Here is a 16,471-nt window from a genome sequence, read left to right as displayed (position 1 = left end):
TTCTGTTATAGGCTGAGTCGACTCTGGGCCATAGTGCGGCTGGAAGGATTAGGTCAATTGAAAAATTCACCTCATCGGGACTCGAACCAGCCACCTTCCGGCTTGTAGCATAGTGCCTCAACCAATTACGCTGTATGGATCCATATTAGGATATTTCGATAACATGAGACGTATTTTATAAAAATTTTCTGAAAAAGTTCCGAATGTGAACTGAAACATGTAGCAGTTATTGAATAAAATCAATATAAACAATTCAATTGGTTTATTTTTATTGTTGCTTTGACAGCCAAAATGTCACAAATTTACGGATTACGCCTTATCATCTTTCTATTTCTCATTACCCCCCCCCCTTCGTAAATTTGTCCTTTTAAAGATCTTTGAACTCCTCCTTTCCCTGTAGACTATAAATCGAAACTCACTTTAGGAAATTACTTTCTATTCATTCAACACATTCCATTCAAACCTGAAGTTCTCTCTGTGAATGTAAGAATATGAAATAATTTCTAGTTTCAAACATTTGTACAGCATCCAAAGAAAACTCTGTTTATAATTTTATTTTATTTTATTTATTCATCGTTCTTAACAATACTGTCAATAACTCACAATTATATAACAACGAAGATAATTAGTGAGTAATGAATTGAAAAACGTGTGTCAGACTTGTGAGTACATGAATGTTATTTCACAAAAATTATCTAAGCGGAGGGGGACAGGCATACCTCCGTTAGGATAAGTGGCCTCTGGATCGAAATTTGAATACGTTTGATAATTCAAAACATTAAAAATAATAAAATTCTTCTGCTGGACATGCATCTCTGTGAGCACTTATGACTTTTTCACCCAAATAAGCAATGCTGACTAACCGACCAACAAACGAACACCACTGAAACAACCAACAAGCCAACAAAACAGCCAGCGGACAAACTAACTAACGATAAAACAAAGACTCAACAAAAGAATCAACGAAAGAAACGCTAATTCGAATGGATCTTAGAAAAACGAAATTTGGACTGGAGTCATTTGCTTCAGGTAAAGATCCAATGGTACTTCAGGATTTCATAAAAGCGGAAAATATCTTGACGAATTGAGCAACTGTAAAATTATTTCCACCACGATTTTAATTTTTTTCTTTTGATTATATAGCTGCATGACTTTAAAAACCAATGTGTAAATGTGTTAAGGGGATAAATTTAAATTACCATTGTAATGGAAGCATTTTTGTTTTTAGAAATCAGACCATAAATGAAATGTTATCTCCATGTTTACAATATATTTCATGTGAATATGTCCCAGCAAGTTGACTTGGGGGTGAAGAAGGTTAGTGTTTAAACTCTGACCTGTACACTGACAACACTTCCTGAGATTCTCCGCCATTTTCCTCAGTCCCTTAAGACGAAATATAGCTCTTCGAACTCCAACCGCAGATAAACGTGAATAAACTCAGTGTAAGTATGAAGTGCATGTGTTTCCTAGTATTCCAGCTAACGGCATGCTCTACACAACTGTGTGGTGTAGGTATGCAGGAAAGTCTGGTATCGAACTGTGCAATGCATTCATTTCATTGTACTCAGGTAACCGTCGGGAAGCTGTGGAGTGCGGCTGCAGTCATCGTGAGGGCTCCCTCCCGCTTACAACACTCTCAGAACCACGACGAAGCAAACGGCACTACCGAATAATTGTGCTCTGCGAATCCACGGCGGTTACTTCGCTCCGAATTCCAAGATTCGGTTCTCATCACGGTACGAATATTGGAATTTCATCATAACAAGAAAACGCACTCAAATAAACCAGCATAAACAGTGTCAAGACATGTACAGATTGAAGGCAATAGAAATGTAAAGTTGTCCCTATAGCAGAGGATCAGATAGAATTGTCGGTATAGCGACTGGCTACGGGCTGGACGACGGAGTGTTCGGAGTTCGAGTCCCGGTAAGTTCAAGAATTTTCTCTTCGCCACGTCGTCCAGATTGTCTCTGGTGTCCACCCAACCTCGTATCCAATGGGTACTGGTGAATATTTTCCCGGGGGTAAAGCGTTCCGGGCGTGAGGTCAAGAAAACTTGGATCTAAGCATCCACACCTTCATATGTCTGAATGGCGTAGTGCTTGATTAAAGTAGAGGGACAACTTTTATTTCTTATTCCTGTAAGAAACCGTGGAGGTCCGTAGTGTTGTGAGACGTCGAGGCTTCCACGTTTTCTACACAATCGGCTCATAGATTACTGTGAGGTTTTTAATCTTACGCTCGTAGATTGAACACAACAGAAAATATGTGCATGTTTGAAGGAATGTTGTTAGTTAAACCAGCGTTAAGTATGTAAGAAGATCCGTGTGTTCATGATTCTAATGATTATGCACAGAAATGGATAATTAAACTGTAAACTTATTAAATTATAACCAGTTTAACGGTCTGATGCCTCTATCTTCAGATCAGGAGTCTTCTCTTAACGTGTTTATTTCTATACGGCTGCGCAATAAACCTAGATTATGATGTTTTCATATTATACTATGTCCACTACATATATTCATATTTTTCTATTCCATGTGTGCGTCTGTACTAATTTCCTGGCTTCGATCTGAGATTTGTATTTTTCATACAGTTACTATGAATGTTACTAACGATTTATGAAATTTATCGCCGTGCAATTTATAGATATATACCAAATTTTCAGAGAAACTTGATGCCTCCATCTTCAAGGAAGAACTCTCTTATAAACTTATTTATATTTGTATTATTTCAGGATTACAATTTGATATGGTGTTTTCATGTTGTATAATGCGGTGTGCATACTGCTCAATGAAGTTACAGTCTTTAGGGACGTGACTTGGTGTAGTTTGGTAGATATGTACCAAAGTATCTGAGTGATCTTCTGCCTCGGCCTTCAGGGAAGAATTTTTCCAACTTGAAAGTGGAGGGGGCAGTATCTCTCAAAGATTGGCACCTTTCTACTGAATTGGGCGCCGTCACTTTCGAGAATACAGTCATATTTATGGTCACAGATATTAAAATTTCAAATCTCACATTAAAATTAAGAAGTATAGAGGAAGCAAAGTACGGAATGCAAAACGATAGCTCCTGATATATCAGTGAGACAACTCACCACCTTCTTGGCTCTACCATGGACCGGGTATACTTATGAATAAGAACCGGGTAACTCAGTCAATACAGTGACTAGCTGACTTCATGGAGCTGAGCACTTCTTGAGAAGCCGCAAATTATGTAACTGCGCAAGAACTTCTCAAAATTTTATGCAATCCGAAGGTTCATTGCTGTGTCCACAAGAGCCCTCTAATTTCTCTATCCTGAGCCAGATCTGTCTAGTCCATATCACTGCAACCCATTTCTCTAAGATCCGTTTTAATATTATCCACCCACCTACGTATTTGTCTTCATAGTTGTCTTCTTCCTTCTGGTTTTCCCACCAATATCCTATATGTATTCCTCGTCTCCTCTATTCGTACTACATGCCCTGCCCTCCTTATCCTCCTTGACTTGATCATTCTAATTATACTTGGAGAAGAGTACAAGTTATGAAGCTCCTCATTATGCAGTTTTCTCCAACCTCCTGTCACTTCATTTCTCTTCTGTCTAAACATTCTCCTATTAGGCTGCGGGATGGAAACCTGGAAATGGGGTTCAATTTGCGGCAGAGGTGAAGACTTCTTTCCGTCACAGCATCCAGGTCGACGTGGCACAAAAGTGGCTCCATCTACAGAGACAGAGGGCCCGAGGCGTGACGTTCGTCATTAACCTCCATCTCGTGCCGAAGGTTTGAGATGCACCTCCGTAAGAAGTCAAGTGCTGCGGTGGGCTGTAGTGCCAGAACTGAAAGTTTTATTGTTATTAAAAAAACACACACAGACGTTAAGTGGCGAATGTTATAGCGATATGTCGAGAGCGGAAGCCGCTACAGCAATTTCGGCAGCAACTCGCAGATTTGGCGTCCCATTTGACAAATGGAGTGACAGCTCAAACAGAATCCGAACAGCCAAGATGTACTTGACAGTGATGAATTGGACTGGCTGCAGCCACATTCAGAAGAGAAGGGAGACCTTTTTTTTGGGGCTTGTAATTCTGAAAATGAGTTTACTGCCATCTCAATTATGGATATTTAATTACAGGTATCGCTGCATTATGGGGGGCACGCTGTTGCGTAGTTGGTTGAGGCACTATCCTACAAGCCGAAAGGTCACAGGTTTCATTCCCGATGAAGCCAATGGATTTTTCCAATTTACCTAATCCTTCCAGTCGCACTATGGCCCTGGGATCGACTCGGCCTCTAACAGAAATGAGTACCAGGAATCTTCTTGGAGGGTAAAGGGCGGCCGGCGAGTAAGGCTGAATTCACCGCCATCTGTGAGCCGATTATCTAGAAGATGTGGGATCCTCGACGTCTCACAAACCTATGGGCCTCCAAAGCCCGTTACAGGGATAGCGTTATCTTAAATAGAAAGTGGTTGTTTTAAGCTTATGTATGTAAACAAGAATACACGCTTTAGAATTTAATAATGAAAATGTTTAAATCAGAATACCTGAAGATGACCCTATAAGGACCGAAACATGTGGTGGAACATAAGTTAATAAATTATAGTTTCGTTGATGGTGGAATTTGTATTGTTAGAAACTTCTATTGTTGAATTTATTTCTTAATATGGGAGAGTTATAATGAGTATTTTGTAATGTGACTGCACAGTTTGGTGATTGGTTACTCGCTTTTCGGAGGAGGGTGCAACATCCAGTTTTAGGGTAGAATATTCTTCCACCCTGAACATAGAGTCATAATATTCTTCTTAAACACTGCCAACGGGGAACCTTACTAACCTCGGTGTCAGTTTAGAAATACACTTAAAAGAACTCTAATCTTTGGTACATTCGCAACGGAAATGTATATATATGTTTCTGTGTACCTATTACCTTTGCTATTTGTCTTTCTTTCCTTGACTCCGCTTATAACAAGTCGAGAATATCCCAGCGGATTTTTATAAAATTTGGTATTTGGGAGTTTTACTAAAAATCTGTCACTCACAATTTTGGTTAAAATCGCACAAAAATAACTTACACCTTACATGAAAATCTACATGTGTAGTCCATGTTTCTACGTACAAGAATATTTATTTAAGTATTTATTTTACTGAATGTATTGAATGAGATTCCGAATCGTCGTTGGTGCAAAGATAACTGTAGGATCCCGATTTCTATCTAACCGTTCATTTCATGCCTCTCAAACTGCAGTGACTCCCTGTACTCTTCATGAACCATGAGGTCCTTCAGCCACACGATATGGCTGTCACTCGGCGCAGTGCGTAATAAGTGTGTAAGTGACACAAAAGATGGGGACAGGGGCACAATAGCTCTGATCTGCGAGTAACAACATTCACATCATGATGTTCTCCATAAAAAAGCAGGGATATTGTTCTTTGTGCCTTTCAAGTTATGCATGTATGAACTCTCAAATTAATACCCACATCTCTTTGTTTGTTCTGCGCTTGCGTGGAATACATTTACTATGTATACTAATAACTACACTCTCGATAAAATATATATATCTTTTTTATCATAAATACTTTTACTCCTGTGGATGTCAATTCTTTCAAATTAATGATCTTTCTCTCTATCTCTGAACTGAACTGGAAGAGAATCAACCTATAGAGAGAGACGTGTCTTCTAGGATATGTCACCGTGTAATTTTATGGACTAATAACTTCATTTACCGATCACAGTGGCCACGCGTTCTAAGGCATGAAATGTCTTCTCCCGCTGGAATACTGAGATCGTGGGTTCGAAACCCATTCAAGTCATTGATGTCTTTGTTTATTCTGTGTTTGTATTAGGTGGCGGATTTGCGACGGGCTCATCTCTCATCCAAGGAGACCTAGCGAGTGTCTTAGAGTAGGAAACTGAATTGAAACTAAAAGTTACACGGATGTCTTATGCTCCAAGTGGAAGCAACAGGAATAGAAGAAGAGGAAGAAGAAGATACCTTCATTAACTTTATCGAAGCGCCCCTGCGGGATCTGTCTTCAGGAAAAAAATGAGGCAGCATATTTTTTTTTTCAAAAACGTTGTACATAGTCACCAAAATGCACGGCGTCACATGCCACAAGATTGTAATCTTCATGTTCACGGCCGCTTGAAGCTCGGGGTTCATATCGAAGCCAGAATTCCGTAGCAGACGAAGCAGATATTTTTGTAACTTTTCTAAAAATTAATACCACTCCTAAGAACACAATACCTACTTTTGCATATCACAGTCACTGGAATATGAATGTTAGCAGTTTTTATGTTATTCTTGTCTTGTAGAAATTAGTAACATAAATAGTTTTATACAATTGTTTTCCTACAATCAAGACCACTGTATATTCAAATGCGTCACTTTCGTTCAGTCAGAAATGGACGACAGACGTCGTGAAGTAGTCTAATAACAATAAACGTTTTAGAAAATGCAATTCACAAGGTAAAGGTATCCCTGTAACTGGCCGTGGAGGCCGATAGATTTGTTAGACGTCGAGGTTACCACATTTTCTAGATAATCGGTTTGCAGATGACGGTGAGATGGTTAGCCTTACGCGCCGGCCGTCCTGTGGCCCGAGTAACATTCCTGGTACTCAAAATCGACCACAGGACCAAAGTGGGTTTGGAAGAATTAGGTCAATTGTAAAAATTCAATGACCTGATCTGAAATCGAACCCACGTGTTTACGGCTTGTAGCATTGTGCAGCAATCAACTACGCTATCGCGTACCCCCGATACCAGGTAGGGACAAGAATTTGCTCTTCGCTTTAGCGCATAAAATGACTCTGAATCATGTGAAGGTTCCTCTCAAACGAGTATGAGAAACGCGTGTCGAGGGAAGAAATCGCTGTTTATTGTAGGAATCACAAGACTCACATATATATATATATATATATATATTTATATATACACTGTGTGAGGAAGATACTGAGTTGTTTACTAATACAGTAAGTGATACACCACTGGGTAGACTAAGGCGTAGATGGGTGGACAATATTAAAATGGATCTTAGAGAGACAGGATGGGATGGTATGGATTGGATTGATCTGGCTCAGGATAGGAACCAGTGTAGGGTTCTTGTGAACACGGTAATGAACCTTCGGATTCCATAAAATGCGGGGAAATTCTTGAGTAACCTCAGAATTGGAGGCTCCTCCAGAAGGGCTAAGCTCCATAAGTAAGTAAGATACACACGGCTCGGGTTCGATCCCGGGTCTGGTTAAGTGGGATTTGTGGTGGACAAAGTGGCGTTGGGGCGGGTTTTCTCCTAGTGCTTCGATTTCCCCTGCCAATCTTCATCCCACCAAATTCTCCATCATCATAAACACCCGGGGCAGGCTACAATAGGCCAATCAGTGGCCACCGTGCCGAGTGGGCCCAACTGGACTCCAACCCCCACTAAGAGAATTAAAAAATTAAAGAAAGATACACGCAGTAAACATTTCTCGAAATTATTAAGAACGTCACAAAATTATTCTCGACTACTTAATTAAGTATGTAAAGCTACAGCTATTGGAGATAAAATTGAACTTCGTTTGAAGATCTGCAATCCTTATTGAACTGCAACAAGAGTATCATATTACTTTATTTGAATTTCAATATAATCATATTAGAATGCATTTTATGCTTCCAAAATGAAACGCTAGAGGAACTTGACACCACAGCAGGCTCAGGTAGCTTACAAGGGAGACGCATCGGATTTCCTTAACAAGTTTCAGCCGCAACGTACGTAAACTTTATCATTGTGCTGCTTACAGACTCGGAGACTGTTCTGCACTGAGCGTCACGTCTCAACAAATGACACTATACACCACATTCGGTAAGTTTCTGCTGTGGTAGATTTTAGTTTATCATTGTTGTTATTACTTTTAATCCAGTGCAAATGGAAAGTAAGGGCAAGACATTCCTCTAGACAATAAATGGATGGGAATGATGTGACGTGGTGAAGAGCAGAGGAAGGAAAAGTGAGAGAGTATAGAGGTAGGAGAGAAGTCATGGTGCACCCGGGTAATCAGCGCAACTTGCGGTTCAACGTGAAACTAATTTAAACTTTTCGCAGTAATGGAAAGACAGAGATAGTTATATCTCTTCAACTATAGTTCTGTATGTTTTATGGTATGGTACGAAAAATACAGAATAGGAGACCAATTAGACTTACAATTCGCAAACACTGAATAACAGACGGTCGTGAAAATGTTATATTTTTAAGTAGACTTTGTAGGGACTTTAAAGGTTTCCCACGGAAAAGTTTAAGTTCGACGATCCCGGATTATTTGACTACGAAACTTCGAGTATTAATAGAGAGAGCTGTTCCAATCTTTCTCCCCCCCCCCCCCTAAATTCTATATTAAGATTGTGTTATCCCACCGTGAGACTTTCGGGATATTTTGCTACTGATTGACATTTATTTGATGTTTAAGAGGAACAGTGGAGATGCTTTAAAAACAGGCAAAATAAATAAATAAATAAATAAGTCTCTATCTGTAACAGGACGTGGAGGCCCAAAGGGTTGTGAGACGTCGATGCTCCCATATTTTCTAAACAGATGGCGGTGATGTCAGTCTTACGAGCCAGCTGCCCTTTACTCACATGAAGATTCCTAATACTCATTTCTGTTAGAGGCTGAATCGAACCCAGGGCCATAGTGCGGCTGGAAGTATTAGGTAAATTGAAATATCCAGTGACCTAATCGCGAATTGAATCCGCGTTCTTCCGGCTTGTAGCATAGTGATTAAACCAACTACGTTACCACGTGTCCCTAAAAGCCCCTAAAACCCAAATTAAATTACGTTAATCATAAAACGAAATTATTTCACAAACTTACTTAAATGTTATATGTAAGCAAGGCTTATTGAAAATGAAACTTATTAAAACAGTTTTGATTCATCACTAAATAATTCTTATTACAGATAACAATTAAAACATCTATTACATGGGCTCCATTCCTGGTTATGAGTGTCAGAATATCAGTCATATATATAATTACTTGCATACACACGAACCCAGGAGCCACAAAATTCAGAAACACTTATAAAAATCAGGTCTCTAGTGTTATTGTTATTTCTTTTGTTTCGTTATAAAATGAAATCTTTTCTAACTCCGAGCGAAGAACATAAATTATAGTGAATATCTGGAGCTGTTAATGCCGTGAGGGTTGAATATATTATAAGGAAAATTATCCTGCATTCCTTCGAGACCTCGTATATTGCAGAGTTCTCCAGAAATTTGTCCATTTAAATCTTTCACTAATTGTTCAGCATTTTTTTCTTTCCTTTTGGAACGATGGCAATTTACATAAGATGAAAAAACATACCCTTAAGGACCAGTGAATGATACTGTAGCATGTAGACCCGTTCTTAAGTAATGACTCTGTAAACAACAGCCATTGCTAGGAAACGGCAGCGACAGATTCGTAACACGTACCAATGGTTCTCTACGCGGTCCTTGCGATAGCTACGCGACGCAGCAATAGAAGAGGTGTCGGTAGAGGTGTTTTAAGGAGGAGAATTCTAGAGTTTAGTTAGTTGTGAAACAGTAGCTGAGCAGTAAGGACGTGAACACGAAAGTTGATGGATCTAAGGTATTGGAAGCCGTTACCAGACAACGATTTGTGAAGACGCAGCAGACTGAGCAGTCATAGTGCTTGCTATAGTGAACTGCTGAGTGTGTGAACTAGCGATAGCACTATAGTTACGATCTACAAGTGTTCAATAAATACACTTACCAATCCAAACCCCATCTATAGTCACTCCGTCAGGCGACAATACTGTATAACAAAATTAAAACTTATGGTAAAACGAAAGTCCGGAGGTAGGGGCTACCTCTATCAATTGTGCCCAACAACCTGAAGACGGAGACAAAATCCAGTCTCCGAAACATTGTGTTTTGAAAAATTAATAGGACGGTGTTTTTTAGATAAAGTCAGAACGACGGATAATATTCAAGCACCTAATATTTGGACTATGTACAATCGTCACAAACTTTTATATCTTAATTAAAAATTTACTTCAGCTCTTGAGTGGACCATCCTTTTGGAATTATTCTGTTACTTTTGGAAATAACACATAAGTGAAGAAAAGCGAATAATGTTACTTAAAGAACTAAGCTAAGTTGTGAATACGGTTTATCTTTATTAATGTAAAGTGCTTGCGTGGTGGTAATGAATACTTTCTCTAACTCATTTAATCATTCATAAATATTACGTATATACATACAGAAATACTCACATGACACTTTGCGACAATACGTACATCTTTCAGTATGACAAACAAACAAACAAACAAACAAAACAAACTCCGTAATTATAGTTCTCAAGCGAATTGTACCGACCGAGCGACCGCCGATTGTCGACGAAGTTAGGGTCAACTTTAGCGGATAGAGGGTGTTGTTAGGTCAGCGCAACGAATCCCAACGGCAGTCAATTTCGGTTTTCTAGACCGGAGCCGCCATTTCCTTGAAATAGCTCCTCAATTATCCTCACGAGGCTGAGTGGACCCCGTTCCAGACCCACTACTTCTCAGAAAAATCTTGTAGCACAAGGAATCGAACCCGGACCTCTGGATCTGTAGCCAGGAACTCTGATCACTAGACCACAGATGCGGTCCGTTTCAGTATGACTTGAGGCATAAAACAGGATTCTAGCTTGATGAAACAGGACAACGTTTCAGAAACACTGTTCTAACGAACATCTCACGCTCACCTATCAACGTTCACCTGACAAGGTTTATTATGTTAAAAAGTTGGCAGATTCCGGCCATGTATTTTAATGGAATCCAAATTTGCCGGTAGGGTAGGAAATTCAATAGAGGATATTCCTGACAATTTCTACGTAACTTGTGTTACAAGCGAACTTGTCTTCAGACTCTGATCAATATCCTGGAATGCGTTTTCCATGGGGTCTACTTGGTAATTTCAGTAGGTCTTCTCCAGTTTTCCTTATACCGCCTCGCCCAAATCCAAATTAGTGTCAAACTGTCTAACCCTTCACTAGAAAGTATCTGTTCCCCCTGCCCTCGCAGTCCCTAATTCTGAACATCATTCAGGGACTGGGTGTGTCGGTAGGGGCGTCATAAAACGTACAAGCAGTGTCTGACGTAAAGTGGGGGAGCAGATGACAAGCAACAGGGGGAATAAGGAAGAAGATAAAACAGAAAATAAGAAAAAACGGAAAGACGGAAAGAGAGGATAGTGACTTGATATAGGCTGGATGGTTCAGAATAAGACAGTTCCTTCTAGGGGGGGAGAGCTTATGCATTATTCATGCGTCACTTCTTGCATAATTTCATTGCACCCTAAAAATGATGGCAAGAGGATGGGTAGAAAAAGAAATTTTTGTGTAGATGGTTATTGGGAAGGTTACAGTACGAGAAAGAAAGAAACTTGATCTTTAATTTCCTAGAGAAATGAAAGTTTTTCTTTCTTTTATTTCTTTGCTACAGAAACTACAATATGTGTTGAAATTTTATTTAGAAATTTCCTGGATTAAACTTCTGGCGGAAAGTTGTAGAGAGTAATTACAATTGGACCCATAATGCCAGTGAAGTACTAAAGAGAGATAGGCCTATGGAACATAATTGCTTGCTGCTAGTGGAATTATGTACTTTATGTAGTGTATATTCTATCAAAGTTTTGGATGAGCTAGGAGTAGCGAGTTATTGAGATGAATTTTCTTCTGTCGGTTTTTGTTGCAAATTACTTTACCCTCGTATCAATACTAACTACCTCCATGAAGCTGCCAGTTGAAAAGATACTCAAGAATTTCACAAAACTTTATCGAACCTAAATATTTATTACCGTATTCACAAGAGCCCTCCACTAGTCCCTATCTTGAGTCAGATCCATCAAGTTTATACCACCTCATCCTATCTTTCTAGGATCCATTTTAATATTATCCTCCAACCAACGTCCAGCTCTTCCTATTTGTCTTCTTCCTTCTGGCTTTCCCACTGAAACCCTATGCGCATTCCTCTAGGGCCCCACGCCTGCTACATCCCCCTCCCATTTAATCCTGCCTGGCTTGATTATTATAAATACATTTGGTGAAGTGTACAAATTACGAAGCTCAGAATTCTCCAATATTCTGCAGCTTTCTGTTATTTCATTCTTCTTGGGTAGAAATAATCTCTTCAGAACCTTGTTCCCAAACACCCTGAGCGTGTCTCAGTACTTCGCAAGCTTCTTTCTGAGGTCGGCCTCAATCAGAAATACTGTGTTAGCGGAAATCTGATTCTCAAATCTTATTTGCTGTTTTAACCCGGCACACTGCGTCTAAAGCACGTTCTGGGATGCGTCGTTATCATGTTGTGGCATATAAGTTCTACCCTGAAGATGGAGGCAGAAGATTTCTCCAGAATGTTAGTGATGTCAGACTACAGAGCCCTCTTCCCTGAAGATGTTTACCATAAACAGATTTGTCAGTTTGGCACAGTTTAGAAATCCACAAGGAGATTTCGCTCTTCTATTTTCGTTCAGTATTCCGAGAAACTTTCTTCTTCTTCTTCTTCTTCTTCTTCTTCTTCTTCTTCTTATTATTATTATTATTATTATTATTATTATTATTATTATTATTATTTTAGCAAGAAAAATATGATCATACTCAATTTCAACCGCTAGTCCTCCGATTCACAATATCAAACAGAAATAGTCCTTATCCAAACCTCATATATACGTGTATATATATATATATATATGCTCCATAAAAGGTAAAGTTTTCCTGTGCATAACTAATTAAATACTACGCCATGAAGACATATGGTGGATGGATGTATAGATCCACATTTTCTTTATGTCTGATATTAGGTGGACCCCAGAGCCGGTCTCGACGACATGAAGAAGTGAAAATTCTTGCCCCCACTGGGACTCGGAAGTCCGACCCCTCGGTCGTCCAGCCCGTAACCAGTCGCTATACCGACTGAGATATCCCGAGGTAATGCTATCCCTCTAAGAGACCTTGGAGGCCCATAGGGTTGTGAGACGTCGAGGCTTCCAAATTCTCTAGACACTCGACTCACAGACGGAGGTGAAGTTGTCAGCCTTACACACCGGCCGCCCTTTCTTACCCAGGAGGATTCCTGGTACTCATTTCTATTAGAGGCTGAGTTGACCTCAGGAGCATAATGAAGCTGAAAGAATGAGGTCCATCGAAAAATCCAGTGACCTCATTAGGAATCGAACCCGCAAACTTTCGACTTATGTATGTACAAGACAAATTTGTCAAGAAGCACGCCATTAATACTTGTGGGGGAGAGGAAGCATAGCTCCGCCTTTCTTGACCTCGACTTTATTTTGTGGTCAGCTCCACGCTCCGCCTGCTTTACCACAGTGGAAACATTCTCCAGTATCCACCGGATAGAAAACTGGGTGGACCCCACAGTCGGTCTGGCGCTATGGAATAGAAAAATCTCTTGCCTCTGGCGAGATTTGAACCACGGCCATCCAGCCCCTAGCCCGTCGTTATGCTCGATTCCAGGCACCGAATATACACCTATTAGACTGATTAATTTTCTGCCTTGTGTCATACACAAGAAGTTACTTACCAAAAGGAATTACTGTTATTTGTCCCTGCGGATATGTCCTCTACTGCACATCTGCTAGACAATTCTCCAATTCTCAGTTTGTATGTTGTTCTGAGAAAGACACAAACTACACCCATTGCGGAATCCTAAAGTTAACAGTTTGTATTTGACGATTCAGAACAATCGAGAAGAAAAAGGGGGTTATGTTATAGGTATCTTTCTCTGGATAACAATACTTCCCAGAGTATACACAGACTAAAGACAAAATTCTGGCTTACGAAGTGTTATGGCTCAAATATTGAATTATGCGCATGCTCCAGATGCTGATACAAACAAACCTTGCAACCAGCTGTTATAATTGAAGAGTTATTCATTCTGAGATATAACGTAGTATAGCCCGTTGAAAGTCAACCAGCTTTTCGGAGGAACATGTCGCCTCCACCTTCACGGTCGAAAGATAAGCCAGTCAAGAAACCAGTATGAAATCATTCGGCAAGCAAGCTCTGCTTGGTTTATTCCTTAACCTTGAAGATGGAGGCGGCGTGTTTGAACGCATTACACAGCTTTATATCCAAAAGGGCAGAACATTTCTTAACCGCCGCTGTGAGAACCTCAGATTCTGAACCAGTGACAGCTGTTATCTGTGTCGGTAATAGACCAATGTTTAGTCATCCTTGGATTAGATGCGAAAAGGAGACATGTCTGCATTTCTTAATTAAACGTGTTCTCTTTTCCAAGTAACTGATTCAATTACAATAATTGAAAAAGAAACTTCAGTTAATAGACGGATCGGTGAGCACAATATACGTGCTTAATTAGTCTGAGTGCTCTCAGGTACTGTCCCACTCTAAAGCCAAACTCAACTCTTGCAACCATTCTGATGACCAAGCAACCGAAAGCCCCGAGCGTTAGTTTGTAATGCATTGGCGGTGGAAGCTGTTGGTTACACGTGAAGGGGTGAGAGAGAGATAATCATTGAATAATGTAACAAGAAATTGTATACTAACATCCGCTTGGAAGTTAACGCGATCTGCTATAGTTTGAATAGTGCAGATGATTATTGTAAATATTTTGCATCGATATGGCTACCCGCGTTGTGTGAAGCCACTGATGCTAATTACGCGGTTAAGATAACACTAGGTACGCAAGCCAACTTTACCAGCAATGGACCCCAATATCCGCAAGAGAAGTTATTAATATCTCCATACTAATTTCATAATAACGCAGTTACCAATAGAAATTCCAATACTTGACTCCATAACATCAGAATTAAAGTACAATTCTGGAAAGCAAATACAGTCCAAATGAAATTGCAAAAATAACGTCTCATGTTTTTTTCCAAATTGTAGGTTTTATATCCTTTTTATAATATGAACATTTAGCTGCAACATTTTATTAGGCTACTGAAAAATGTAGTTATTATCCTCTTACTTATCTTAACTAATATTGTATTGTAAAGAATACAGCCGTTGTTATGCAATAGGTAGGTAGGCAAACACATGTTTCTGTGCAACGATCGACTATAAAAATGGAAACAGTGTTTTCTGTGTGGTTCGTGCCGAAATGTTGTAAGCAGGATCCGTCGAGTACCGGAGTTGGAGTTGTCAGCAGTTCACTTGAGTGAAATGACATGCAGTAGCTGCTGTTCAGTTGAAAGTCGGTCTGTGAAGAGAGGACTAAGGGGTTGGTGGGAAATGGCCGCCAGCCTGGGACACAGTTAGCTGAGTTGCCAGTTGAGAGCTGAGTTCTGCATGGGCGCCTGTGACAAGAGGATCTGAGGGCGGAAGCTGAGGAAGCTCCACTGTTAGAATGCTAGGGAACGGCTGGTGAAGACAGAGCAGGCTGGAAAAGGCTTAACTGGTGCTGTGGTGATCTGGGAATTGTGGATATTTGCAGTGGTGCTGTAATTACTTGTAGTTCCCAGTTGTGAATATAATTTATCAAAAAATCCATTCACCAATCCATACCCCGTATATAGTCACAGACCCCTAAAATATTTGACAATATAAAAGTAAAGTAAAATAAAGGAAAGGTATCCCTATAACAGACTTTGGAGGCCCATAGGGTTGTCGGATGTTGAGGTTCCCACATTTTGTAGATAATCGGCTCATAGATGGCGGTAATGTTGCCAGCCTTACGCGCTGGCCGCCCTTTACCACCAAGAATATTCCAAGAATATCCCTGGTACTCATTTCTGTTAGAGGCTGAGTCGACACCAGGGCAATAGTGCGACTGGAAGGATTTGGTAAATTGAAAAAAATCCAATGACCTCATCGAGATTCGATCCCTCGACGTCCCGGCTTGTAGCATAGTGCCTCAACCAACTACGCTACCGCGTGCGCCAATATTTGACAACATATTACTTATTATTCAACTAAATACCGTAATATAATTATTAAATAACACGTATAATTGATATGATCGGATCAGATTATTTTATGACAAAAAATAACATTGTTTACAATTCAAAATGCGCTTTCGATTTGGGATAATTTCTATGTTTTGTTCCGTATTTCAGCGAAAAAACGATATTCAATGTCTGCTCGCCGTAAGAACGTCTTGGATTTGAGTCCCGGTACGGTCGCTGTATTTTTAAATTGGCCTAATCCTTTCAGCAGCACTATGGTCCTGAGATCGACTCAACCTCTAACAGAAAAGAATATCAGGAATCTTCCTGGGATGGTAAAGGGCGGCCGGAGCGTAAGGCTGACAACCTTACCACCATCTTTCAGCCGATTGTCTAGAAAAATGTTGTACCCTCGACGTCTCACAACCCTATGGATCTTCACGGCCTGTTGTAGGGTTAGCTTTACCTACTTTTTCCAATAATAGTCAATAAATAGACACTCTGCTCTTTCATTTTTCATTTCTCACACTGTTTTTTTGTCTTACCAGCCGTTTTGCAGCATCAGTAATTAGCATGAGTATGCGTTGTATTTAGTTCA

General features: G+C 40.0%; 1 long non-coding RNA gene across 2 annotated transcripts in view; it reads left to right on the top strand.

Annotated features, from left to right (window-relative positions):
- Positions 1 to 6,027, top strand: part of LOC117282407 — a 28,527-nt gene extending 22,500 nt beyond the window's left edge. Inside the window, exons 4-5 of one of the 2 annotated variants that reach the window (XR_004513139.1) lie at positions 1,572 to 1,739; positions 5,832 to 6,027. This is a non-coding gene — a long non-coding RNA (uncharacterized LOC117282407). Of the gene's footprint in view, positions 1 to 11; positions 53 to 1,571; positions 1,740 to 5,831 lie in introns of those variants that run through there. The other variant, XR_004513138.1, reaches the window with a different exon arrangement.
- Positions 6,028 to 16,471: the final 10,444 nt, after the last annotated feature.

Source organism: Cryptotermes secundus, unplaced genomic scaffold, assembly GCF_002891405.2.
Source record: "Cryptotermes secundus unplaced genomic scaffold, Csec_1.0 scaffold560, whole genome shotgun sequence".
NCBI classification, from domain to species: Eukaryota; Metazoa; Arthropoda; class Insecta; order Blattodea; family Kalotermitidae; genus Cryptotermes; species Cryptotermes secundus.
The sequence above is the reverse complement of the archived record's forward strand: the minus strand, read 5'-3'. Positions and strand labels throughout refer to the sequence as shown.